At 40.8% G+C, this 27,714-nt stretch overlaps 1 protein-coding gene across 9 annotated transcripts in view; it reads left to right on the top strand.

The window, feature by feature from the left end:
• CACNA2D3 (calcium voltage-gated channel auxiliary subunit alpha2delta 3) overlaps positions 1–27,714 on the top strand; it is a 752,236-nt gene that overhangs the window by 52,232 nt on the left and 672,290 nt on the right. The window lies entirely within an intron of this gene.

Here is a 27,714-nt window from a genome sequence, read left to right as displayed (position 1 = left end):
TGTTTACCTTGCTACCTTTGTGTGTGCCTGCTGTCTTTAATCATTTTTTAACAGTTTGCGTTAGCTTTCTGATACTCACTGCCCCATGCATGTTGTCTTGTTTTGTTAGAGCGGTGCTGTAAACCCATTTTCCCATCAGGTCCAATGCTTTTTTAATGGTAACCTAGATAGTTTCAGTAGATTACTTTAGAAATCATTGTGGAGTTGTAAAGATGGTGGTGAAAGCCTCATGTTTTTACAGTTTCAGAATGATTGTACAGATTTCTGGAATACGGAGCATGCCCATCTTTCCATCACCGATACTGTACTATACCAGGCATTTAATTGGTTCCAGGGCGGGTGTTACAGGGCTCCTACTATATTTCCTGTAACTTGGTCTAGGCGATCTTCAGCCTACCCCTCAGGACTGCAGCTCTCTCTGAGTCCTACCACCTCTGTGAAGGGAGATGGACGTTGCAGAAGAGTGGGGACCTCCCATGAGCCTAAAGCCTATCAGCAAAATCCCAGGTATTTTACCTCTATTAACTGTTCATTTTATCCTTTTAATCACACTGGACACTGGCCACAAGTTGCAGCTAATTAACAAATCCACCAAGTTACCTCTGTTAGCAATACTAAGTGCATTTGTACTTAACCCACTGTGGCTTGAAGGTGCTGTGAGGAAGGGGTAGAATTCCCTTGTTCTCTGCCAATTGGCCCATGGGAGAGAGAAGTTCCTTCCTGTTGTCAAATGGCTGATCAGCTAGACACGCAACATCTGTCAGGCTGGATTCCTGTTCCTAGTTCAGAGTGGACAGGGTGGGGCTGCTGGGATGGAGTGGAAAGAGGCTCCATGTGGCCCCTATTCTGGGTTAAATCCTGGAAGCTAGGGAATACTGGCTAATCATTCCCTCTCCCACCGAACTGGCCAAGGGGTTCACCATTACTTATTTTGATATTAATTTAAACTTATTTTATGCTGTTGCCAGTTTTCGATATGCAAAGGCTTTCTGCATCAACAATATATAATTCCACTATAAAAGTTGTAACAAAGCTGGAGGTTGGGGCATTTGGCACCTATTGAGGAGTGAGTTGTGGTGCGATAAACGTAAGCTGGATATGTCTACTAAGGTGTTAAGAAGTAAAACAAAATGTTGACACCTACATTATCTTTAGGTTTCAGAGTAAACAACCAGTTGAGGTGAATGAGGAAGTTAATACCTCTTATTTCAGGCAGTCTAAAGACTCCAGACAAAAACAATGCATCTGTTTATACATGATAAACATTTTCAATGTTATTTTACAACTCTGAATGCTAACAACAGTCCAAAATTTTCAAAGTTGGTACCCACAATCCATATTTAGGTACCTGATTAAGTAGTCTGAGTTTCAGAATAGCTGAGCTCCTCCGACAATCACACTTATATGAATTAAGGAGCCTAACTTTAAGCACGTTTGGATATTTTGGGCTATGATTTTTCTTTAAATGAAAGTTTAGATACCAGAGCACAATTCTGTGGTGAAATGTGGAATGAACAAGGGTAGGGTGTGGATTGCTAGACAACTTCTGTAGTGTTGCAATCACTGATATACTTCATTATTATGTTACCAGTTTTTTATAAAATATGGTTAGAAAGTGAAATCCTCTTGAGGATTAATGTGTATATTTCTGTCCTATTTTTGCACAGAGAATTCAGGGAGATGCCATAACTCACCTATACTTTTACTTTAAAATTGTACTGTAATTCGTAAAGCTTGATGGAAGTTTGAAATATGAAGTGAGTACTCAGGCTCTTTGTTACAATGCCATCTATATAACATATCTCTTGTATTGTGCTTTGTTGAGGCAGAGGCTGGAAATATTGTAAAAGGCACAATATGGGTAGGAGGTAATAAATCTGTTGGATGCAGATAGTCCATGGCTCCAAGTCATAACATAAAGCTTTAGTCCTATCCTTCTCCTAGTTTCCATTATCAGTGAAAATGTCTATTAATGTAATATGATAGCATCATGTACAAACAGTGGTCATAGATTTTGCACAGCTGTCATAAAATGATAGTCATTTGGCTTCAAGGATGGTACAGCTGAAGTTTGACTATTCTTGCTTTAGACCTATGGTGCCTGGTAGCTATAAAAGATCTAATCTGTTGCAAACCTGAGCAGAGTGATCCACTACAAGCCAGGCTTTCATTCACATAGAATGTAGACTTTCTCTTAAAGAAAACTAGCCACTAATTAAACCATATTAAGTGGCTTGACATGCAGTCTAGCAGTGTATTCAGTGACCCAATATGAAAATACTAGCTAGAGGCAGTCAGGGAGGACATTCACACTGTAAGATCCTGACTAAAGTTTGAAAATCTCTTTGGATGCCACTGTAAAAGGTACTTTCAGGTAGCAGACTGGAGATGTAATTAGCATATAGTTGTATTCCTCTGCTTTAGGAGAGCAGACTGGATGTTTTCTCTTCCTTGTAGCAGTATATATAAACCTAGGTAGAAGCTCATTGCCAGTTTGTATAGACACTTTAAACTGAAGAGAGCATGGAACAGCAGAGCGAGAAAGCCAACCCACAACTTGTAACTGTACAGCACTGAAGTTACTTAAACACTGCAGTTAACAAAGAAAATAAAATATATACTCAGGGTGAAATGAATGGGAAGCAACAGGGGCATAGAAAAGACAGATGAACTGCAAGGCAGAGAAAGGACCCCCACATTCCCATGACACAAACTGAAAGGAGTTTTGTAGTCCAGGAAACCAACACGCTGCTCTTGAGACCTGATAACTCCTGCTGAGAAAACCATTTCTTTAGGGGAAAATCTATATTGAAGCAGCAAGTATGGGAGGCTTTATTTGACTGAAAGCCTGTACTGTAAATAAGGAATTACTATTTTGGGGAAGCAAGTCTGTATCAGTGCAGGAAATAGTGAAAACTAATATGGCAACTAGAATGATGGCATAATATAGACTAGGGTGTGAGAGAGTTGGCCTGATCCCTGAGAAAGTATTAGGAGAAATGAAGAGAGAGTGGTGCTGAACCAATGAAATCCAGACAACCAGAAGAAAGAGCAGTTGTGTTGGCAGTGGATATGGAAACCCAGAGATTGGCAAATCCTAGAGCAGAGGCTGTCTACTGACCGCACAATAAACTTCCAACCCAAGTTGGAGATTAAAACACTGTTGCAACTTGTAACACCAAAGCCTGTAAGACACCAAAAAAGCCTTGCTGACTTCAAACGGCGGTCTAAGTTTACTTTTATCTAGACGGATGCAATTCCCAGGGAAATCAATGCCTTGCTTTTTGCAAAAGCATGCATACAGCTTAAAAGACTAAATAGCAAGGAATATTTTTCTGTTTATATGCAACTGTTTCTTATAGTTTTGCACAAGGTACTGAGATATTTGGGAGGTAAACCTGGTGAGTGATAGGGCCTCAGAGTGAAAGAGTATCTGATGAACGTAGTCTTTTTGCCATCTGAAAATGATTTCTGAACAAATTTAGATTTTTAATGTATTTATTTATTTGTCCGTATAAAAATAATTTGTGAAAGAACTTTAGCCTAGGGAATGTTCACAAAAATTTAAATTCAGCTAATAATTTATTTGTTGTTCATTATTTATAGTGGTATGATGGTCACCTGAGATGCATTATATTGTTTCTCTTTCTGTTCCTTGCTTGGGATGTCTAAAGCAGGAGAATACCAAATAATTACCCCCAAACACTTGTTTTTGAGGTGAATACAGCTATTTCCCAAACATTCATGCAAAAAAAAATTGTATGAATGCTCATGAATATATAATGAAAGAAGCACAAAGTGTACAGCTTTTTGGAACCTGAACAAAGCATTGCAAATGCCATTTTGAAGCATCCCCCTAACTTGAGTAATTCACTGTCACCTAAAAATCAGTGCTGTCTCCTTTAATTCACCTATGTGCTTCCTGAATCACTAGTTTATTACACATGGTATTAGGTTTGAAAGTTGTTATACATTTTGATATGTTCTTTAAAACGGCTATTTTTAAAAAGAGGTAAAGTAGGGAGATAGTCTTCTAATTTATATGCAGCACGTAAATGAAATTGTAGTCTCTCCAGACATCTAAAATTTAAAGGCTAAGATGGGTTTGTCAGGAAGTCCTTTATTCTTTAAAACTCCAGTGAACAGGCATGGAGATTAGCTGCAACCATAATTTATGCTGTATTCCTGGCCAATCTACAAAATTAACTAGGGGTTATGCTTTGTCAGTAGTTGGATAGGAAAATTCCAAGGAATATGTAGTTACTTGTTGAAGTAGTAATGTGTATTCACTAAGAGATTCTCTTCTCTGAGTTGGTATTCAAATGATTCAGAATGGTGATGGGGTAACTGTGTCGGAGAAGAGAGGGTCATCCTTTGGATAAGGTGTAAAACTGAGGTTTCTGACCACTTAGCAAAGATTTCTTTATAGTCCTTTTCATAAGAATAGGTGTGTTAACCACAGTGTCCTGAAACATTTCCAGATCACTTAGCTACATTCATTCTATCTGAATTTCCCCTACAGTTTTTATAGGATGCAGTATTAGTCTTGACTTCCCACACTCTTCATTGTTGTGTTGTGTGCTGAGAAACAGGTACTGCATTATTCTCCAAAATTTGAATGTGTTTCTGTGGAAGGCGCAGATATAGCTATTTGTAGGAGCCAGCAATGCAGTGTCATACAGACAAAACTCCCACAGCGCTAGTGAGTGTCATGGAAGTTTAGCCTGAGCAAAAAATGCAGCAGTAGGCCCTAAAAGACCAGGCCTGTACATACGTACACATGTGAGTAGCCTAAATTAGTTCCATGTGACTGCTTCTCTGTGTAAAGTTACTTATGCTTAACAATTGGATTGATATACATTTATATAGTTTTCAGTTTGTTTGTTTATATATATATATATATATATTTCAGTTTATAAACAAACTGAAAATTCTAGGAACTCATTATATACATTAATAAGCTAATGCAGCACCCTCCAATAGCCTTCAATAAGACACACATCCCAACAATACCCTTTAGAACTGAAAAATTACCACTCCACATGCAAACCCTCAGCTCTTACCTGATGCTTCCTTCCTCAAAAGCATAGGTAATAAGATAAGCCTTGTAGTGTGCCAGAAGGCCGGCAAAGCAGGGCTATTTTGGATTGGACTAAGAACTGGTTTCATAGCTGATGGTCCCTCCCAGAGTACTGTTCCACAGTCTGGCAAGACATTTAAAATTGTGGGAAGAGTTCCAGCTCAAGCACTTCTACGGATCACAACTGTGACTGTATGGTACACGACACAGGCTCTCCCTCAATTAGGCAGATCCTAAGCTATTTAGGACTTTATAGATAAGCTTGAAAAGATAAGATTTATGTTAGTAAATGTGTGTCCAGTGAACCCAAATATTCCCATTGATAATCGATGTTTACTGATAGGCAACATAAAAAATGCTGCTTGAGAACTTACAAGAGTTTAATTTAAGAATATTTACTTTGAATATTTTCACGTCATGTTGACAGTTTGTGCTTTAACAGTTATACATTTTAACTGTTTTGAATCTTAATGTCTGCTGTCATTAAATAAATGTCTGACCGCATCCATTTTCTGACTCACCCATAATTTCCCACAATTGTGAAAATGTCAATAGATAAAAATAGAAGAAAATGCTTAGCAAGAAACATTAATATCTGTTGGAATTATTAAATTAAAAATCAAGTTCTGCCACACCAATTTACACATCAAGCTCGACACCTTACACTTTCGCAGTAAGTAGTAGCCCAAGATTCCAGACAAAACTTTAAATTTCTGGGTAGTTTTAATTTTAGTGCATTCCACTAATGCAGTCTTGAGGGGACAAAGGCATGGTACATGCTTGTGAGGGCTGCATCTAAATGAAATCCAACAGCAGCCAGGGATCCAACAGAACCCTTAGATTATGTACCCAAATAACAAATGGCAGGCAAACCATACAGTGTAGATTTGGGATTACAAGTACTATAGGCCAGATGATGAAGCCCTTATTCCCACTGGTGAGCTGCTCCCCAGTGCAAGAATGGACTTCACAATACGTCCTTATCTAAATGCAAGGTATTATTAATGTGCTGTTTCAAATAATACACATTCTGAAAAGGTTATGATCTACTTGCATTCTTTTAAAATGTATATTACACGCAAATGATGTCTTGTTTTTCCCCGTTAGAATTCCATACCATTATTATTCTTACTTGTGTCTGAGATGTAAGCAAGTAAGAATAATAAAAGCATGGAATTCTAATGGGGAAAACCAAGACATTATTTATATTATATGCAAATATATAATTTTAAGAAGTATTTATTTGATTGAGCGGTGGGTCAAGTTCTTAATGAACCAGTGTCCACATCACAAAACACATCATTGTAACTGGCAGTTACTGGCTTCCCATTTGGTGAGAGTCTTGCCATAGAAGCCAAGAATTGAATAGGTCCCAAATCTGAACAATGTGTCTTCAGTCTCCAAAAGGTTAGAGATTTGAATTAAAGTTTGACAAAAGTGGGACAATTCAGAATTAACACCACCACTTCTTCCTTCATTAAGGATAAATTAATTAACTCAACATTTGAAGTCTCATGATTACAGAAGAAATTGGGCCAGATGCTGATCTCAGTTAAACTGGAGTAAATCTGCAACACTTCCGATAAATTATTAAATCTGAAGTACTGAGACATTTTTGATCAAATATCTACGTTTTTTTCAGTCACAAGTATTTACTGATATAAACTGTTAAATGCAAATTTTTAAAGTTTTGTTTACCAATTTGAATATTATAAAAATAGCTGATTGTAGGAGTCACATCACCAGCCGAAGGGTAAGGCCATGACTGTTAACATTAACAATAGGATGTAAAAGGAAGTGGAAATATTATTCCACAGGAAAGTAAGAGATTGCTGAAATGATAGCAGGTATTTTACATTCAAATAAAAATTGCTTGCAGATACATTAAGGATATGTGAATAGATCTGCTGCTGTGTGCAGTATGACTTCCATGCCTGTTTATAGATGTTAAATCAGTATGCATTCAACACCCTGGTAATTATATAAATTACAAAAGGAATGGATATATATTTACTTTTATGTACGCAATAAACATACACAGTAATGAGACTTATCTTTAGTGAGGGCTCACTTCTTTAGAAAAATAGGTGGTGTGTTAGAGGATGCAGCATTCCTTAAGATGGAAAAATGATCAAATGCTATTGCTTATATACCAAAAGTAATTATAAATTTATTTGCGTGCTGCACATTAAATCAAAATGTAACTTATTTTACAAGTACAAATGCATTCACTGTGGATGATTTGACCCTTTCTTCTTGGTTCAGTGAGAAATCATCAGAATTGGAAGACAAGTTTTGTTCTATTTAATCACTTTCCTCACTTAGTGATTTTGACATGTCTGCCTAATTTCTTTTGCTCCCTCACCTCCAAAGGAGCTGGCAATCCTTACTTCTTTTGTGATATGATGAGCTAAGCCTGACCTACACTTATGTTTTAGATCAACCTAGCTACCTCTCTCGGACCTAAATAAATCTCATCTCAGAGTGCCATAGTTAAGCTGACCTAATCCTTGGCGTAGACATGGCTAGGTCGATGGAAGAATTTTTCAGTCGATATAGCTACTGCTCATCAGGGAGGTGGATTACCTATGTTAATGAGAGAACCCCTTCCATTGATTTAGGAAGTCTACACTATGCCACTACAACAGCATAGCTATGGTGTTGCAACTGTGTCACTGTAGCGCTCAAAGTGTACACAGCCTCAATCTTGAAAAGCTACTGAGAGGCAAAGTTATAGTGCTCCAGTTTGCCACTCTTGTAATTTTTCCAAAGTTGGAGACATTTTGACAAATTCAGGAAATATGGGGAGGGAAGAGAAGTGTATGTGAGAGGTTGTGGGGAGGTGTGGGGGGATGGGACAAAACCACACACAAATCCTAATCCCACCCCTGCAGACATCATTTGTTCTGTTGATTTCAGCGACCAAAAAAAAATAATCAAAATCAAATTCAAACTTTGTCTTCACTATTGAGGTGCTTCACCAAGTATCTGCTCTTTTGTCTTACCACATTTCTGTCAATGATGCCAGCTTTGATCGCTCACTTGTCTACTTCTCCATCAAACATATTTCTGCTTTTTTGCTGAATGGAATGCTCACCCTAAACCAACCTGTAAGGCTATAACCCTGTACTTAAAGTTCCTTCTTAAGACCCACTTCTCTGTGAGACCTCCAGTACCTTGCTAGTTAGCCAGCAAGAATTAATGAGTTCATCATAGGTAGTCTATGTAATTATGTATGCTTATTGATTTACCCGCATCCTCCCTTCCCTCTGTTTTACACCTACTTGCTAAGTCTAGTCCATTCCGTTTTTATGAAACTTCTTACTCTTTAGTAATTGTCCATGTACTGTGTATCACTGAATCAACTCATTCTCATACTTTGATCTTTACTAATCATGACTATTACAGCTCTCTCCTCAGTGGCCATATATCCTACTTCTTCGGACTCAAGTATGTCCAGAATGTGCTGCTACATATAGGCCCATGTAGCAAGACATGCAATCCCATCATTCCACCTTCAAATTACTCCACTTGTTTCAGGAGCAAGCTCAAAATGTTATAAGAACATAAAAACGGCCATACCGGGTCAGAAACAAAGGTCCATCTAGCCCAGTATCCTGTCTACCAACAGTGGCCAATGCCAGGTGCCCCAGAGGGAGTGAACCTAACAGGCAATGATCAAGTGATCTCTCTCCTGCCATCCATCTCCATCCTCTGACAAACAGAGGCTAGGGACACCATTCCTTACCCATCCTGGCTAATAGCCATTAATGGACTTAACTTCCATGAATTTATCTAGTTCTCTTTTAAACCCTGTTATAGTCCTAGCCTTCACAACCTCCTCAGGCAAGGAGTTCCACAAGTTGACCGTGCGCTGTGTGAAGAAGAACTTCCTTGTGTTTGTTTTAAACCTGCTGCCATTAAATGTTCCTGATTTATGTTTAAAACTCTTGATGGCCTTGACCCCCAGCCTTCATGGATCTTGTCTTGCTTTACTTCTCTTCCTGATCTCTCTGCTTATTTACGTATCAATCCTGCTAACAAGCCCATACTTGACTTTAAGCCCATTTACAGAAATGGAACTACTCATAGAAATAAAATTAAACACAAGTGTTTGCAGGATTGAGATTGATGATTGCCTTTTTTCTGTTCCTTCCCATAATCACACCATTTTTTTCTTAAAAAGCTTTCTCCTTTTCAGCTCCATCTAGAGTACTGTGACATTCGGGATTGAGTGAAACCTTGTTGAAGCTGGTGAGTGCAACAGCTGCCTTTCATTCATGATAAATAAAAAAGGTAACGAAGCTCCTTTACGAAATAGCTGAAATAATAGAGTTACTGTCCAAAACACAGGCTATATGCAAGGCCAGTCAGGAATCTGAGCTATGAGCACAAAGGGTTTTTACTGGGGCAAAATGCAAAATCTAGGGGGCTGTGTATTATTTAATGGAGCGGGGTGTGAGTGCAATTGTGAAGCAGACAGAAAAGGCCCCACCAGAGAAGCTAGCGAAGCACTTGTATGATCTTGAGGAAAAAGCTGAAAACTTTTGAGTAGAGTATTGGCTGGAAAAAGCCCTAGAATTTTGAGCAAAGAAACTGGCTCCTTGTGTTGATTCCTGCTGTGTTCAGGGAATCAGGACTTTCTGTATCAAAGAAATACCTGACTCCATTAACAATTTCTCCTCTGAAAGGAAGCAATTTTCAAGACCCTGAATTTTGGATAACCACTTGGGTCAAAAAGGGTATCAACACCCTTCATATACCTCCATGTCTCAGCTTCCACTCCATCTTTAACATCACATTTTAAAACCTCTTTAACCCTGTGACAAGGTGGGAAAGCCAGGAAAGGGTTAAGGACTGCTTGCCTGTATCATGAGTCAGCAGGGCTTTAATGGAAGGCCAATGTTCCTTTTTGGGGAGGGGGGGGGCAGAGAAAAGGCAAAGGAAGAAGCCTCTGGGCCCCTACAGCGTGTTTTGCTCTCGGAAATAGATTTTTTTTTGTTTTTATTTGAATTAATACTTTGTGCCCTGAGGGTATGGCCTGAATTTTTCCTAGGCTGCTTAGTGAGCCTATTAGTGTACAAACCCTTGCCTATGTCTCTTAGAGTATGTCTACGCTAGAAAAAAAAATAAAAACAACCGGTGGCAGCAAGTCTGCTGGGTCAGCTGAATTAGGCTTTTACTATAGGACTAAAAATAGCATTGTAGATGTTTCCACTTGGGCTGGAGCCCCGGTTCTGAAGCCTGTTGGGAGGGGAGGGTCTCAGACCGGAGGCACCAGCCTGAGCAGGAAGGTCTGCGCTGCTATTTTTAGCCCTGTAGCTCAAGCCTGAGTCAATTGACCCAGGCTCCAAGACTCACTGCCACATTGTTGGTTTTTCTTCAGTGTGGACATATCCTTAAATTCTCTCACCCTGTTACTGGCCTTTTGACTAAATGCTTTAATATATTCATTGTGCAATGTCCTTGCACCACAATTTTTTGGCAATTTATACTATATAGTATTCAGTGCCCTGTATTAGGTAATGGTGTAAAGCGTTTTGTGATATTGTTTGTTGAAAGAAGCTGTAAAAGTTATAATACCATCTTAATAGGATGAATTAACCAAAATGATGAATGAACTCACCTTATTGTATCTCTGAGAACATGCACTTTATCACTGTGGTGAGTTAAGGGACCTGGCTGTGTACAAACGTATAACTTCAGTTTGAGATTGTGAATTCTTTGTATATACCTATATCCAACTCCGTTTTGTTTTCTAAGCACCATTTTGATTATAAGAATGTTCTGTGCCTTCATCTTGGCTCTGTAGACTCCATATTGATCTGGAACACCCAGGAAGTGTCAAGAAAACTTCTTGCTCCTGGCAGAAGGTTAACCAGTGGAGTGTTGTTATACCTTGATCATCAGTCATTCAAATGGAAGCACTCTTGGACGAAGAACTGGCTTCTGTCCAGGGCAAAACAGTTTTTCAGGTCTGGACTTCTGGTGGGTGGTGACCAAGCAACAGAGCACCAGCCAGAGGGATAAGGGGTTGAGGCAGACCAGGGAATCACCTAACAAAGGGGACCGAAAGTCCGTAAAAGTAAGGTTCTCTCAATGGCCATTCTAGAGAAGAAAAGACCAGAAACAGAAGGCAAGACTGTACAGGAGAATAAGGGGGCTGGGGAGGAAAGATCCCAAACTGCATCAGTTTGCTTCAACTGCCACATGACCCTGAAAGCTTAAAGTATAAACCAGAGTGCCCCCAAGGATGGAGCTCTGGGAAGGGTGTGTTTAAGCTACTGGGTGTCTTGGCGTGCAGAGTGGTTGGGCCACAGGGTCCCAGATACTGGTATCCCTTCTGAAAGTGGGACCCTGTGGCCCAACCACTCTGCACGCCAAGACACCCAGTAGCTTAAACACACCCTTCCCAGAGAGGCAGGAGACAGAGATGGTGGCTGGAGCCAACCTAGTGACTAAGTGGAGCTTAAAAGCATGCAGGCTCAGCATGTGGGTCCAAGCATATCAGTTTGGTTAGAGTCCAGCTGGGTGAGGTTGACCTGGGCTGTGACAATCACTAATACAGGTTCCTGATAAGTGATTACTTTGGCTGTGTTTTTACTCTACCACGATAGCCAACAGACTCTCACCGCAGTTGGATTTTTCTAATACTTTAATTTTAGAAGATGTCAATAGTTACACATTTCTTTGTGGGTTATTTATTTTTGTAAATTGCATAGCCATATTTATTAAAGATTAGATAGCAGAAACCAAGGGAGATATTCACACTCTATTTTTTTTCTGTGTATTCCTTGTATAAATTAAACAAATGCTGCAGCGCTCCAGTGAAAACATTACTTAAGATGTTGTAATGCAGGCATTGCCCATCTGGGCATGAAGAGTTTCTCTGCTGCTATTCTCGTCTTTCTAGAACTTGGGAAAGAAAGAGCTGCTCTGCTGTGCTATACAAGTATTTATTTATGATACCCTGTTATGGAACTTAACAGCAAACTAAATAATTCAAACAATAGCTGAAGTTGGATGTCAGGACTCACTATAACCGTTACCTGTAACATATTTGTTTCTTAAAAGTGATTTAAATTTCTATAATAAGGAAAAGGTTTGTCTGGCAGGAGACAGAGCTTTCTCAGGGACCAGCCCAAGACTGTGGAATGAACTTACGCAGGAACTACTGACCATCACAATGCTCACCACCTTCTGCTGTAATTGCAAGAGGTGTATCTTTGATTTTGCTTTCTCTAATGCACTTGAATGCTTGCTTTCTCTGTGCTATATATATTTTAAAAAATTGAAAACAAAACACACTACTGCACACACTTCACCCCCGGGGGAGAGGATGAGAAGGCAAACGTGTGACAGATGGGTAGTCACATTGCTTAATGCACTTGCATACTACAGTGATGAATGCAGTATAAGAACCTATATAGAACAGCCTTGGAAAACAACTCCATGCTTAAAAATGACTTTAAAATAAGGAAATTTCACATTTAAACAGCAAATAAAATAATAGATTAGAACAAGAGGATTTAATGGATCTTCTGTAGTCTAGTCTGTGGTTTGGTCCTTAACTCTAGTGTCACAATTTTTTGATCTCTCTTTAAACTTCCTGAAGAAAAGCACCTTTTCACATAAAATTTTGCAGTTTTTCCAAACTCAGAAAAGTGATATCCCACATTTTGAAAATTGTTCTTGTCAACTCAGGCCATTTTTCAGTCATAATATGAAAACTTTTGATTTGTCTTGCATACTAAACCTCAGTCAGAAATTGAACACAGTAACATTTTTACTAAATTGGCGTGTAAACATTTTTAGTTGCCTCCAGTTTTAGTTACCTAGATAAAAATTTAAATGTATTATGTTTTGATGCAAATCAGCCAACATATGGAAATTTCACAAAAAGCAAAAATTCTGGGTCATTAAATGGCACAGAATAAACTGCAAGTATTTTTCATTAGACGTATTTTTCCATCAACTGTGAAAAATTTAGACTACATGAATAAATACATAAATAAAATTCCAAATATTATTGTTGCAAAGCTGTCATTCGAAATATAAACTAACTGCTAAGGCCCTGATCCTACAATTGGATCCGTATAGATGGATCTTATTGCAGGATTGGGGTTCAGATTTGTGAATTTGTCTTGGTGATTTTTCCTGATCATGGGTTATTTAGCTTTGCCCTGGTCTACACACAGCCCCTGGTTCGAACTAGGGTACGCGAATTCAGCTACGTGAATAACGTAGCTGAATTCGAACTACCCTAGTTCGAATGACTTACCGTCCAGACGCTGCGGAAGCGAATTCCGCGGCTCCAAGGTCGACTCCGGCAACTCCTCCTGCCGCGGTGGAGTACCGGAGTCGACCGCGGCGCTTCCGGAGTTCGAACTATCGCGTCTAGATCAGACGCGATAGTTCGAACTCCGAGAAGTCGAACTCGCCGCGTCGACCCGGCGGGTAAGTATAGACGTGGCCTTTGTTTTCTCTAAAGAGTCCCATTAGGGACAGCATAGAGTGGGTGAACCAAGGACTAGGACCTAGGTCTGAGCTGCTTCTTCCATCTCCTATCAGGATTTCTATCCTAATGTGGGCTTAAAAACTAAAAAGAGAAAGATGAAAAATAGTAGAATATGTGACTTCTATGTTCACAATGACACATGAATTTTCCCATTGATTAGAAAAGACTAAAGTATTTTGAAGTTTACAGTGTTCTAGCATGCCTATAATTGAATATGTAGAAGATGGTAGAAGCACATTATAATACCCAGCAAATTCTTTGTGCCTTCATCTTCCTTCAAGACAGGAAAGGTATGTTGGTTGAATTCTTTGCATTTGCACAAGGCCTGTCCAGTCATATATAAACTTTTATATAAACTTAAAGTTAAAACCTGGCTAAGTGAACCATATTAAATCATCGAAAATTGCAAATGCTTCCTGGGGGAGCATTTCTCCTGAGCGTGCCTTGGAGTGGTTCCTTCGTTGTTTTTATTTTTATCAGTTACTAGAGCGTTGCTTGCAGTAGAAGCTAGGTGCTTAAAATAGAACACCGCAAAGCTATTATTATGACATCAAGTAGCATCTAGGAGCACTTAGTTGCCATGTATAAGAATGTAATACTCATATTAGTATTACATATTACCATATTAGTATTGGTAAACAATTTAGAAAATCATACTAAAATTCAAAAATGAAAACAAAAGCTGACCCAAGCAAATGTCTTTCATTGGGCCATGGAACTAGTGAGTCTTGGGCTGTGGCAGACCTCAAGGGAAGCAATTTCTGAAAGAGGCAACAACTATGAATATAAAGTGAAGAGTTGTTAAATATCAGTGATTGCATTATAGCTAGATGTCAGGACAGACAGCATCATGGATATCAACATCTCTGTCTTCACAATCCTACTTGGACAGTTTCAGAAGAGTCTTATTGTACCTCTCACCATCCTGTGGTTACCAAATCTAAGTTTAGGTAAATGCTATAAGGTAAAAAAGAGGCTTGGGGTTTTTTGTTTTTCAGTTAGACTTGTATACCAATTACTGACTTAATTCTGACTATCTCATTGGACAATTTGCTGTAGTTTCCCCATTGTTATATCCAAACTCCAGGTGAACATTTTTGTAAAGTTTTTGAAATGTTTGGGTATTCTTTTTCTTCTAGTTTCTGTCTGGAACGCTGTGGTATAGGCCAATCTTATAATATTTATGCCATGGATTGGGACTGCAGTGTGATGAGTCTCATGAAAATGTCATGAGAAAAGACTTACCCCACCTAATTCATGGTTTGGGTTGTTTGAATCAAATCAGATCAATACAAATCTTTGGCCACATCTAAACTTAACCCAAAGTCCACAACTTTCGAGATTCATCCATCACTAGCTGATGTTCTATGACACCCTGGAAGCTGACTTGCTACAATGGTCTGAAAATGTGTAAAAAGATACAATGTAATGTTTGATTTTTAACCTCTGAATTATACTGGCTCAGTTCTCCAGTACTGACAAGTACTGATATAATAGCCACCTTTCCAGTAGTAGATACGAGATATTCCAGTCTCAGCAGGCCTGTGCCCCAAGATCTGCTTCCAGTGCCAGAATATTGTAAACAAAAATGACTACAAAATGAAGAAAAAGACTAGCCAAAAAAACTAACCAAACCAAACCCTTTCAGACCTTTCTGCAGCTCAACACTTTTCAGAGGAGTGAAAACCAGGACACGTGTAAATTTCAAATTCAGAGGAATTAAAGAAGTTTCAATAGTTCATGCAAATATGCTATAAAATATTCTAGTGATCAGTTGTGCAAAGGAAAAAGAGAATGCTAGTAGCTTGAACTTTCCTTTGATATCGTCCCCACTCAGTCAAATGCTTGTCAATATCAACATATATTCTCATACCCACCTGAAAAAAATGTGTCTCGCTTGACCAGCTTTCATTGTATATTTGAAATTATGGTCTGTAGAACACATTCCAAATATAGAAAAGTTCTCTTTCTCCTCCTGGATGTGTCTGTCTGTAAATGTCTGTTTTATGCATGTGTCTGGCTGAGTCTGTGTGCTTCGCTTCTTCCACAGGAAAACATGTTTATACTGCTGATTACTGCATGTATCCTATTCAGCTAATACTACAAGGTAGATTGTTGAAGTGCCAGAGTCTGAGAGCATAGGGCCAGATTGGGAACCCCTTACTTGAATGGACATCAACAAGGCTAATTGCCTGGGCAACTGCTCATCAGTGTGAGTAAGAGGTTCTCAATCAGGCCTATAGTGAATTTGTAACTGGGAAGATTTCCTTTTGCCAATGTCTTTATAACAAAGCCCATGCACTGTGGAGTCAAAACTTGCTTTCTTCAAGGGGTTTAATTTAGTTACGAAGACATTAACAACAATGCAACTTAAAGTTCAGCTCAAGTTTTCTCTCTGGGATTGGCTGCTGCTAAGGTTCCTATTTCTAGATTGCACAACCCATATGCCAGATTCTTTCTCATGCCCACCTATATGGGAGTAAGTGGTAGAGATGGTTACAAAATGGTGTTTTTTGTTTTTGTTTTTTTACAAACTGACCAATATTTCAGCCAGTTCTCCTCCAACAAGCCACCTCTCTTGGTGAATCAGCAGAACCCACTTAACCTTTCCTGAGCAGGAGGAAAACCTGCTAAATGGGTGGGAATTTAAAACAAACACTGCCAGCCTGCTACATGATGCCTTCCTTACTAGAGCCATGCACAGAGCATTCCTCCTAGTTTCCTTTCTCCTGTACAATCCCTTTAGGATTCAAATCTCAATGAGCCCAGTATTTGGCTGAACACATGTTCTCAGGCTTTTATTACTGTAATGAGCAGGGCAACACATGGGCTGTCCCTGGAGGTGCATCACTCTCTGGGCTCACCATGACATCAGTCTTCCTTCTTAATGAATGGCAAAGATTGTGTCCTCATCAAGCTGCAGTGACACCCCCCCCACCCCAAACTGCTGAATGTACTTTTTCTGTGTTATCTCCATCTAGCCAAGGAAGTCAGGTGGTTTGATGGCTTTATGATAAGTAGAAGAGTATGATGGGAAGCTTTTGTGTCTCTTGTCATAAAAAGAATTAAATGGACAGCCCGGGAGAGGTCTTCCAACTGAAGAACAGTGGTTTACTGGTTGAAGGTAACCTCTGGATCGTCATCCAGTCCTGTTCTAGACCAAGAAGCACTGTGCAGAGCTGAAAACTCTTCCCCTTCCGGTGCTTTGGCTTTATTAACAAAGGAATAGAAAAATAAGATAAAATTCAGTACAAGCCTTGACTTGAGCTTGGCTGCTCAATCCACCCCCTAGATTCTCTCTACAGCACCACTTCCACTCGTCTTATGTCAACATAGGGTATGGAGTAACCTGCCTCAGTGAGTCTGCAGAAGCCTCTTAACTTTTTTCCAGCAAGGCCTTTCTTTTTTTCTTCCCACGCCCTTAAGTGAATTGGGTGTCCACCAGTTTCTGCCATTTATTTCAGTCTTGTGCTGGTCTGTTCTGAGTGTCATGTTGATGGATTTGGCTTCTTTCTCTATTTTGCGTAATATTTATTCTTTTTTTCTCATTCTATGTGGTGTCCATATTATTTCTTGTCATGGAAGTGTGTTGGTAGTCCTTAAAACATGTCCTAAATATGTTAATTATCATCATTCTACCATATTTGATGCTTTAGATTGATTTGATCTATTTTGAATTTCTGATGTTGCAAGCAACTCTTTGCAATGGACTCTGAAGATCTTCTACAGGCATTTACCTTGGAATGAATTGATCTTCTTACCAATTTATTCTGTAGATTTCCATGACTCTGCTCCATAAAGGAGGACAGACATGAGGTGGGTGTTAAAAATTCATATTTTTATGTCAGCGCTAATCATGCTACTTTTCCAAATCTTTTCAAGTTTGACAGTTATTTGCTGCTTTTGATACTTGTTGTTTGACATTTTGCATGGTGTCATCATTATTGCACATCTCATTTCTTAGATAAAATAACTTACTTCATCTAGTGTTTCTTCATTAACTCTGATGGTTACTTTCTGGACACTGATATCCATATATTTTGACTTCCCCTTGTTAATGAACAAACCAGCTTGTTTTGCTGTATCTGCCAAAAGCTGGGCCTTTTCTTCCTATTATGTGATGCATTGAATTAAGCAGGACAATGTCATCAGCAAAAATGAGGTCATCAGTTGTACTTTGTAATTTGTCTATAAAATTCGTTGGTTGACTTCTGTGGTTACTTTCCTCATGGCATAGTCAATGACCAGTGTCCCCACTATTGTTTACATCATACATCTTTGTCTTACTCTTGTTGTCACTACCAACCCAGGAGGGTCCACACTTGTTAACAGGGTGGGTGTTTCAGGAAAATACTACCAGCCCATTATAATAATGTCTCAGAAAAAAAACCTCATTGGATCCATAGTAGACCTCTATTAGCTTGACACATTTCCTATTCTGTCTTCATTATTTAAGCTCCTTCATAGAAGTTACGAGAAGTCCAAGCTTAACATTAATTAATACACTGTAATCTGTGTAAAACTACATTGCTCTTTAAGATATTAATTTTTGTGAATTTTATTTTGAATAAGATTTATCCTAGTTTTTTTCTTCTGTGCTTCACAACAGTAAGGGATTTCTATAGTATTTTGTAGTTTATGGTCTGGCTGTGTGTGATGGGATTTTATTCTTGCATTTACCATTTTTTGTCACAGGATGGCAGCATGAGTAAGACACTAAGAAAGAACCTGGCATCTTTGTTGACATGTTCTAAAGATTTTTGCAGTGATAGCTTGTTGTGCTTTCTGATGAGGGATCAGACAGACTTTTATATCCTGAAGGCTGTGATTTTTATGTTTCCAAGACACTTACTTATGGAATGGTGAAAGTCGTGATGGGAACAAGTGGAAAAACCTCCTCCTTTCAACTGAAAGTTAAGAGTTCTCGTCCATTCTGGATTTGTAGGCAGTGTAAGTCCAGTTTTCATATGCTGGTCTTTTAATTCCCAGATTTGAATAGTCACACAGATGTTCATTTTGAGCATAGACTCATAGACTTTAAAGGTCAGAAGGGACCATTATGATCATCTAGTCTGACCTCCTGCACAATGCAGGCCACAGAATCTCACCCACCCACTCCTGTAACAAACCCCTAACCTATGTCTGAGTTATTGAAGTCCTCAAATTGTGATTTGAAGACCTCAAGCTGCAGATAATCCTCCAACAAGTGACCCGTGCCCAATGCTGCAGAGGAAGGCGAAAAACCTCCAGGGCCTCTGCCAATCTGCCCTGGAGGAAAATTCCTTCCTGACCCCAAATATGGCGATCAGTTAAACCCTGAGCATGCAGTCTATTAAAGATAGAAGGAATTAATCTCGTTTTCCCCTCACCAAATGTTCCCATTTAGAACTTTAAAGTGTCAGACAGGCACACTGGTGTTGCACTGGCAATGAACCCCACATTTCAGTAGAAGGGCACTCAGTGCCTGAATCCAACATTAGAAGCCTTAAAGGGATCCTGACTTTACACAGGGATGACACACCCTTTTTAAGAGCTAGAGAAGCTGAAGAGGCGGATACTGCTCCCAACTGAAAGTGTTTTAAGTTTATAATGTTTAACTGTTAGTAAGATCTTTGGCCTAGGAACCCAGCGACAGCCAGGTTTCAATGCTGCCTTACAAAACAGTGTTTATAGTTAGTCACATTTTTTGCATTTAGGGTAGATTGCAAATAAGGTTGTGTGTCTTTCACAAAATTTATAGAAAAGCCTGGATCTCAACATCCCTGAATATTCGGAAAGCTTAGATCCAAATTAGAACCTACCTCTCAGATTGGAATGTGAGCTTGTTGTTTGGGTCATATATTGCAGACTTTACTAAGGGAGAATTTCCAGAAAGGTCAGGGTGAGAACTGTAGGATCGGGCCTTTTGTAAGGAATTTGTAGCATACTAAGGGCAGATGCAGTGACTGCACCTGTGAAATGCCCTTGTTGGGGGAAAAAACAACAACCATTTGTTGTCAATAAATGGCTCCTGACTGAAAAAGCACTGTTTGCTGGCATAAATTGCTTGTTTGCAGATGTAAATATATGTTTTTGTTGGTGCAAAGATATTAGATTTATTTTGCTGGAAGATGAGACCCATCTGTTACTCTCACCTTTGAAAACATAAAATACAAAAAGGCTAGGGAATAAGCTCAGGAAGTAGATGACTCAGAAGCCTTTTCCATCTCATCAGCTATTACTCTCAATACTGTTAAGGCAGTTATTACCTAGAGATACTGTTCCCTGTTAAGCTTAACAGCCATCCTTCCATCTGAACTATATTCTCTTCTGTGGTGACATTCTACCTGCCTGATACTTTTAGAAACTACTGCTGGAATCTTCTGCAGCAGGGAAGCATTTTTATGCAAAAGATTGCTGGGGAAATTGGTGCTTATGAATCTCCTGTTAGCAGCAAACTCCACACTTCTCCTGGATCAGGGATTCTTCCAAGATCACCATTCCAATGTTAGGGAAGGTGTGAAGGAAATACTTTTCTTTATCTCTTCACTTCTGAGAAAAATCAGTACAGCTTGCAGGGAATTTAACTTCTCCTTCCTTCCTCCCTGCCCCACAAAGCTCTTCAAAAGAAGAGTCCAGATATCCAATGAATGGAAAAGAAGTTATCTACTCCTAGCAGGAATCCCACCATTAGGTCCTTCAAGTGAAAAAGAGGGAGAAAACAGGCTTATGTTTTCTCTCTGGAGTCATAGAGACATCTTTGAGAGAATGGCTGTTCCCTATTACCTCTTTACAAGCAACTGCTGCTATAAAGAACACCATTAAAGAGAAGGTTTGGGTAACATACTCTGCCATAAAAAATAAACCACACAGCCACTGTCTTTGATCAGTTTCATGCCTCTGACCTATTTAACTTTTGGGAATTTTCTGGGCCCTTCTAGAAGCACCGGCGTTCTATTTTTCTCTCCAACCCTGCAGCAAACCCAACCTCATGCTGAAGAGTCAGCTAGAGAAGTCACTGAAGAGCAATATGACACTGTTCTTGTCACCATTAAGGATCTGAGCATACTTCCTCTGCTGTGCTTCCAGCTGCCAGTAATTTTTAGAGGATTTAACTACAGATTTACATTTACAGACTCTATTACTTTGCCCATTTTATTCTTTGAGTGGTTCATGTCTTTCCTGTTCATTTTCTGTGTATTGAATGTTATTTCAGCTCTAATTTGATGTTCTGGGTTGTAGTATATTTGTATTCACAAAAAACATGGGAACAATTTCATCTATTGATGCTGTACAATATGCCTATTGGATGTACAAGTAGCATTTGAATATATCTGCCAACCATTGTTAGGCCTCTTCAAATGATAATGTGTCCATCTTATTCTGTGAGGCTTTAGACAGCATGAAAATGAATCTAGGAACTTCAGAGACCTGTTCTTTACACTAGCAGCAACCAGAATAAAAAATCGTTATTACAGCTTTGAACAATTGATGCCAGGAAGCATAGGCTCTGACTCCTGGGTGCTCCGGGACGGGAGCACCCATGGAAAAAAAAATGGTGCTCAGCACCCACCAGCAGCCCCTCCAATCAGCTTCTCTCCCTCCCCCCAGTGCCTCCTGCCTGCTGGCAGGCCCCATCGATCAGCTCGTCCCCCTCCCTCCCAGCGTCTCCCGCCCGCTGTGGATCAGCTGTGCAGCATGTGCAAGAGGCGCTGGGTGGGGAGGAGGAGGAATGAGGGCAGGCGGGCTCGGGGGAGGGGATGGAGCAGGGGCGGGAAGAGGCAATTTAGAAAGACGGCGCCTCAGCCAGGAAGCCTCTACATTGCAAGAGTAGCAGATAATAAAAATGTGTGCACCTACAGTTTTCAGTAGCATTAATTCTGGATTAAAAGTTTAGAAACTACAGTTGGCCAGATGGTATTGGGAAACTCATTCCATCTCCAGTGACAGTGCAGTGGGGGAGAGGGGGAAAGCAGAGAGAGACATACCAGGTGATTCTGAGAGTGGCGTAAAAATGCCATTAAGCACTTATTTCATGGACTGGATTTAGGTGACCGTATCTCTCCTCCAACAGCAGCTGGCAGGGCTATTGGAAAGGCGCTACAGGGGAAACAAGGAGCTAGTGGTAATGGTTGGGCAAGTATTATATACCAATTAATAACATTGTTTAAAGACTCCAAAATACTTGAAATCACAATTAGTTTTTATATTTAAAAATGTCCTTTTTATACCAATGAAATTGTTCAGAAATAAGGAAGTGATTTAGCAGTGGGGGAGGGAGTCCCACCAGCTCAGCCTAATCTGTACTCCTCCTCTGCTAGGCCAGAGCAGCGTGGTAGCTGAGTTTAAGTGCCTTGATGATGTTTTTATCACTCTTTGCTTGCGTTCTACTGCAAGAATGGAGCTCCCTTTTGGCCTGGTTCTCTTTTCACTTATTACTTCTCTTGCATTTATGTAGTTGCTTATAGTTGTTAGGCAGGTGACTGATATATTGAGAGTATTGTCTGCTTTTCAAAGATGTCACCAGGTTCCACTTTAAAAAAAAAAAGACTGTCAGAAGTGAAGAGACTTCAACATTGGCTTATGTTATTGATAGAAATAGCAAAAATGCCTTAAAAATTCATAAAAGGGGACAACATTAGCTGAAATGCAATGTTCAGAGTACAATATCATTTGCTGGCATGTTTAATCTGTCACTATTTAAAGGAAATAAGTACATGGGAAATTCTATAATGCAGAGTTTTTTAAATGATTGTCAGTAAGAATTTAGGACCAGGAATCTTTTTTACTTTATAAAATGGAGCCAAAAGGAATTAGCATATAAATACAAAATAGGAGAGGTGGACTTTATATGAAACGATGAAACAAAGTGGATAAGTATTGAATCTTGTCACACAGCTTTTGATACAGGTGAAAAGTCAAATTGCTCTTGTCTAACTTATATATATATAATATATATATATATATATATTATATATATATTATTGCATTTCACCATTCAGCTAGCTGATGGCTGTGAAACTTGTTGCTCGAGTTGGTTAGTCTTTCAGTTACAGTGGGTGTTCAGTCATATCACAGCTTTGATGAAAACAGCAGTGTTCTACTTGAAAACAAACAAACAACCTTTGTCTTTCAGCCACCTGCTACTGGCAATTTCTGTACGTACACACAGAGACATTGTAAAGTTTGTTGGGTAGAACATGTAATTTTAAAAGTAACAACACAATTCCAAAGAAAATTACCAGCTTAAAACTGGGAGTGCAGCATTTTCATGTTGATGGATGTGGTGAATACTGTCCCTTTTCTTGTCTTCTCTATAATTTTGTGGCATCTGAGGAAAGTGTTGTTGTAGCCTTAGTGTATACAGACTGCAGTGCTTGGATTCTAGGTTAGCAATGTAATTCTCTGGCTGGAGCACACCGATCTGAATTATCTGGTGTGACTTGGCTTGCTGCTTCTATGAGCTTTTACTTACCTCTACTGTCATGTGCTTTGTGTGTCCTTGCAAAGTCAGCCCTCAGATTCCACATGCCAGAGGCTACTTCATTTTCATCTTTTTTTGTGAGAAGCTTGATCCTGGCTTATTTGAAATCCTATTCTATTGATTCTTCTCACAAGCATAATGAAAAATGCACTGACAGTAAGAGGGTTCTTGATGAACCTGAGTAAAAATATGTCTCAGCAATACATCAACAGGCAAGGCGGGGCCCGATCCTCTGCCACGAAGCCCTCAGGCTGTGGGACTTTTGTATAGCCCACATCATCTGCCTACAGGCCTTCCATCTACCTGGTGCCTGGAACTCGCGGGTGGATCACTTGAGCAGGGACTTCTCCTCTCAGCACAAGTGGTCTCTCCACCCAGAGGTGGTGCACAGACTTTTCCAAGTGTGGGGAACTCCCCAGGTGGACCTGTTTGCGACTCGGCAGAACCATCGCTATCCCCGGTTCTGCTCTGAGAGGAAGGCGGGGCTGGGACAGGGCGCTATCTCCGATGCCTTCCTCCTATCCTGGTCAGGCCAGTTTCTCTATGCCTTTCCCCTGTTCCTGCTGATTGGCAAGGTCCTGGAAAAGATAAAGACGGACAAGGCCCGCGCCCTTCTGATTGCCCCGCATGGCCCAGGCAGCATTGGTATGGTACCCTCCCGGGCCTGGTGGTCGCCCCGCCGTGGCCGTTGCTGTCCCGCTCGGACCTACTCTCCCAGGGTCAGGGCCGCCTCCTCCACCCCAACCTAGCGGCACTCCACCTCATGGTGTGGCCGGAAGGAAAGCACATGCTTGGAAGGGGTTCAGCGTGTCCTCTTCGAAAGCAGGCAACCCTGCATGCGCCAAGCCTACTTGGCAAAGTGGTCTTGGTTTTCCAGATGGGCGGACGAGTGAGGCGTTTCCCAGTGGCCTCCCCGATTCAGTTGATTCTAGACTACCTTCTGCACCTTAGAACCCAGAGCCTGGCACCCTTGTCAGTCAAGGTGCACCTGGCGGCCATATCGGCCTTCCATCCACTGGTGCAGGGCCACATGGTATTCTCCCATGCTATGACTGGTGATTCCTTAGGGGTTGGATTGTCTCTTCCTGTATGTTAGGCCCCCAGTCTCGCAGTGGGACCTAAACCTGGTGTTGGCCCGTCTCATGGGGCCCCTGTTTGAGCTGCTAGCTATGTGCTCCTGGTTGCAATCACGTCGGCCAGGCAAGAACTCAGGGCCCTGACCTCCGAGCCCCCGTACATGGTGTTTCATAAAGATAAGGTCCTGCTCCGCCCATACTCTTCGTTCCTCCCGAAGGTGGTCTCCGCCTATCACATGGGTCAGGACCTTTTTCTGCTGGTCCTCTGCCCCCAAACCCCATGCGTCCAGTGAGGAGCACCACCTCCACACACTGGATGTGAGATGTTAGGGTGCCACCGGACTCCTCATTGTTTTGGTGGATACAGACTAACAGGCCTACCCCTCTGATTTTTGATCAAAGACTGTTTTCACTGAAAACAATGTGAAGTGTGTGTGTGTGTGTGTGTGTGTGTGAGAGAGAGAGAGAGAGAGAGAGAGAGAGACTTTCTGCTGTTGTGCCAAAAAGTATGCATACAGAAAAATATTAGAGGTGCAAAATCAGTCAAAATAGGTGAAATTTCCATATGAAATTCCACTGAGAATGAGATGTTGAATTTTACTATTCTAATTGTAAGCAAATGTGGAAATTGTTATCACAAGGTATTACTAATGTTCAGTGGTATGCCTGTATTCTCAAATAGGGGTTGATGGAAGAAAATAGTTCTGTATTTTTTTTTTTTTGGTAATATCTGTTTTAAGATAGTCGTTACTATCTGGCTTTTTGTTTTGGTCTTCGGTATAATACTGGATTTTGGATCAATGTATTAAACTTTAAATTACCATAACAAAAACAATATTGGAAGAAGATAGGGATTTAAATGTAGCAGAAGATAGTGTCCAACGTAAAGCAGATGAATGCAGACACTAGGCCTAACACTCACGACAGACATTTTGGACTTTTGTTTATAAAATGAGTTAGTGTATTTGAATGTTAATGGTCACCTACAATTTAAAAAAAAAATCCTACTATAAGAGAGAGTTCCTGCCTGAGATTATCTTCTTGTAATCACAGAAATGGCTAACACATTCTGTTAATCTCTTCCATGATATGAAAAACCGTTTTAATAACTTTAGAAATGGAGAATCAGAATTCAGTTGATTCAGCTGAAAAACCAAAATATCATTTTTGGATATATGTTTGTTTAAATGAATGGAAAATTATCGCTTAGCAACATCAAAAAGAAAGATCATAATTCTACAATGTTTTCATCCATGCAAATTCTATTTCTATATTTTTTTTACATCTAGTCTGCGTGTACAGCTAACTTCCTAAAATCAAATAACAGCATACCTGTGCAATCTTTGTTTCATGTGACTAGGGTGCTGATATTGTTTTGGGATATCCAGAAAAGAGTGGTAGCTAGCTTTAATTATTTTCTTTAATACTATGAAGGTAAGTTCCTTTCTAGACCTCACTATGCACCAGCCAGCAGAACAGGTTGGATGTGCTAGGGGTAGTATGCTGCACTCTTTAAGGGCTGTACCAATTTATTTTCCCTCTCTCCACCCACAAAGCACAGTAGGGGGGCACTGGAGGCATTGTGCCTTAGAGCAGTGGTCTGCAAAGTGGGGTGCACAAGAGGATCCTTTGGGGTGCCCAGCAGGAGGAGCGCCGCTTCGGCAGTTCGGGCGGCCTTTTTATTTATTTTTTTGCTTTGGCAGTTGGGGCAGCAAAAACGGTAGAGCCAACCCTGCAGCGTGGTGGGGGAGGCATGCTCAAAATTTTTTTACTCATAGGGGTGTGCGATCAAAAAAGTTTGGAGACCACTGCTTTAGAGGTTCAGTGCTGCTTGTTATTGCCCGTAGGTGAATGTGCCTTCACCAGAATCCCATACTCTGGGCTGTGCTTTAAGACATAATTTGTAGCACAACCTGCATGAATAGGCATGAAGAGGGAAACCTTTTGCTCCTAGAGATTGTTTCTCTCCAGGTGCAATTTGAGACACACATGTAGGGCATTGTTGGGGATAGTTGCAGTTGACTATACTATCAGAGCTGGCCTAAATAGAGGACTTCTGTTTACAGAGTTGTCAGTCCCAAAGCCTGTCATTTTAGTGGTGAGAGGGAGACGCTAGGCACACCTGACTGCAGGGTGCCAGGTTGTGGACCCTCCTCTGAGATTCTGGATCTCTCCCTGCATGCCTGCTCCAGCTGTAGACCCATAAAGTCCCAAGACCCTTCATCAGCCTCCTGGCACTTGCCAAGATAGCCATGCATCAGTCCAGGTGGAGGAGGCTGAATGGGGAGGTTCTCTGTGACTCTCTGTGTATGCATCTGGGCTAAGTTCCTCTGAGCAGCATCCACTGGCTTCTTGAACTCCTCAGAGCTGTGGGCATTGTTCTCTGCTCAGCGTCCCCCTTTGTATTCCTTGTGTTGATCCTGTGACCTGCAACCCATCCCTGTTCTTTCATTCTTAGGGTACGTCTACACTACGGGATTATTCCGAATTTACATAAACCGGTTTAGCAAAACAGATTGTATAAAATCGAGTGCGCGCGGCCACACTAAACACATTAAATCGGTGGTGTGCGTCCACGGTCCGAGGCTAGCGTCGATTTCTGGAGCGTTGCACTGTGGGTAGCTATTCCGTAGCTATCCCATAGTTCCCGCAGCCTCCCCCGCCCCTTGGAATTTCCGGGTTGAGATCCCAGTGCCTGATGGAGCAAAAATCATTGTCGCGGGTGGTTCTGGGTAAATGTCGTCAGTCCCTCCTTCCTCTGGGAAAGCAACGGCAGACAAGCATTTCGCGCCTTTTTTCCCTGGATTGCCCTGGCAAATGCCATAGCATGGCAATCATGGAGCCTGTTTTGCCTTTTGTGACTGTCACCGTATGTGAACTAGATGCCGCTGACAGAGGCGATTCAGCAGTGCTACACAGCAGCATGCTTTTGCTTTTGCATGACAGCAGAGATGGTTACCAGCCATACTGTACCATCTACCATACCATAAATTGGTAATAAGAAGATCATGGTTACCAGTCCTTTTGCACTGCACCATTTGCTGCTGTCATAAGTGCCCCTGGCTGAGATCAGCCAGGGGCGCAAAAGCCAAAATTGGGAATGACTCCCTGAGTCAATCCCTCCTTTTTGGTATCTAAAAATAGAATCAGTCCTGCCTAGAATATGGGCAAGTGTACTAGAGAACCACTGTATCATAGAACCAGAGAGCACAGCTGCTCTGTGTCAGATCCTGCAGAAATTATGAGCTGTATGCTATTCACAGGGGGTGCTCCTGCAACAACCCCCCCTGTTGATTCCGTTCTTCCCCCTGCCTTCCTGGGCTACCGTAGCATTGTCCCCCCACTTGTGTGATGAAGTAATAAAGAATGCAGGAATAAGACACAGTGACTTGTTAGTGAGAAATGAATGGAAGGCAGCCTCCAGCTGCTATGATAGTCCAGACAGGACATTAAGCAGTGTGGAGGAGAGGAGCCCAGCATCCCGCTGCTAGTCCAGGGGCAATTGAATCTTTTCTTTACACATGAAGGGTGGGGGCTGATGGAGCTCAGCCCCCTGTTGCTATGATGAAGACGGTTA

This window comes from Mauremys mutica, chromosome 7, assembly GCF_020497125.1.
Source record: "Mauremys mutica isolate MM-2020 ecotype Southern chromosome 7, ASM2049712v1, whole genome shotgun sequence".
NCBI classification, from domain to species: Eukaryota; Metazoa; Chordata; order Testudines; family Geoemydidae; genus Mauremys; species Mauremys mutica.
This window is presented reverse-complemented; position numbering and strand designations above follow the sequence as displayed.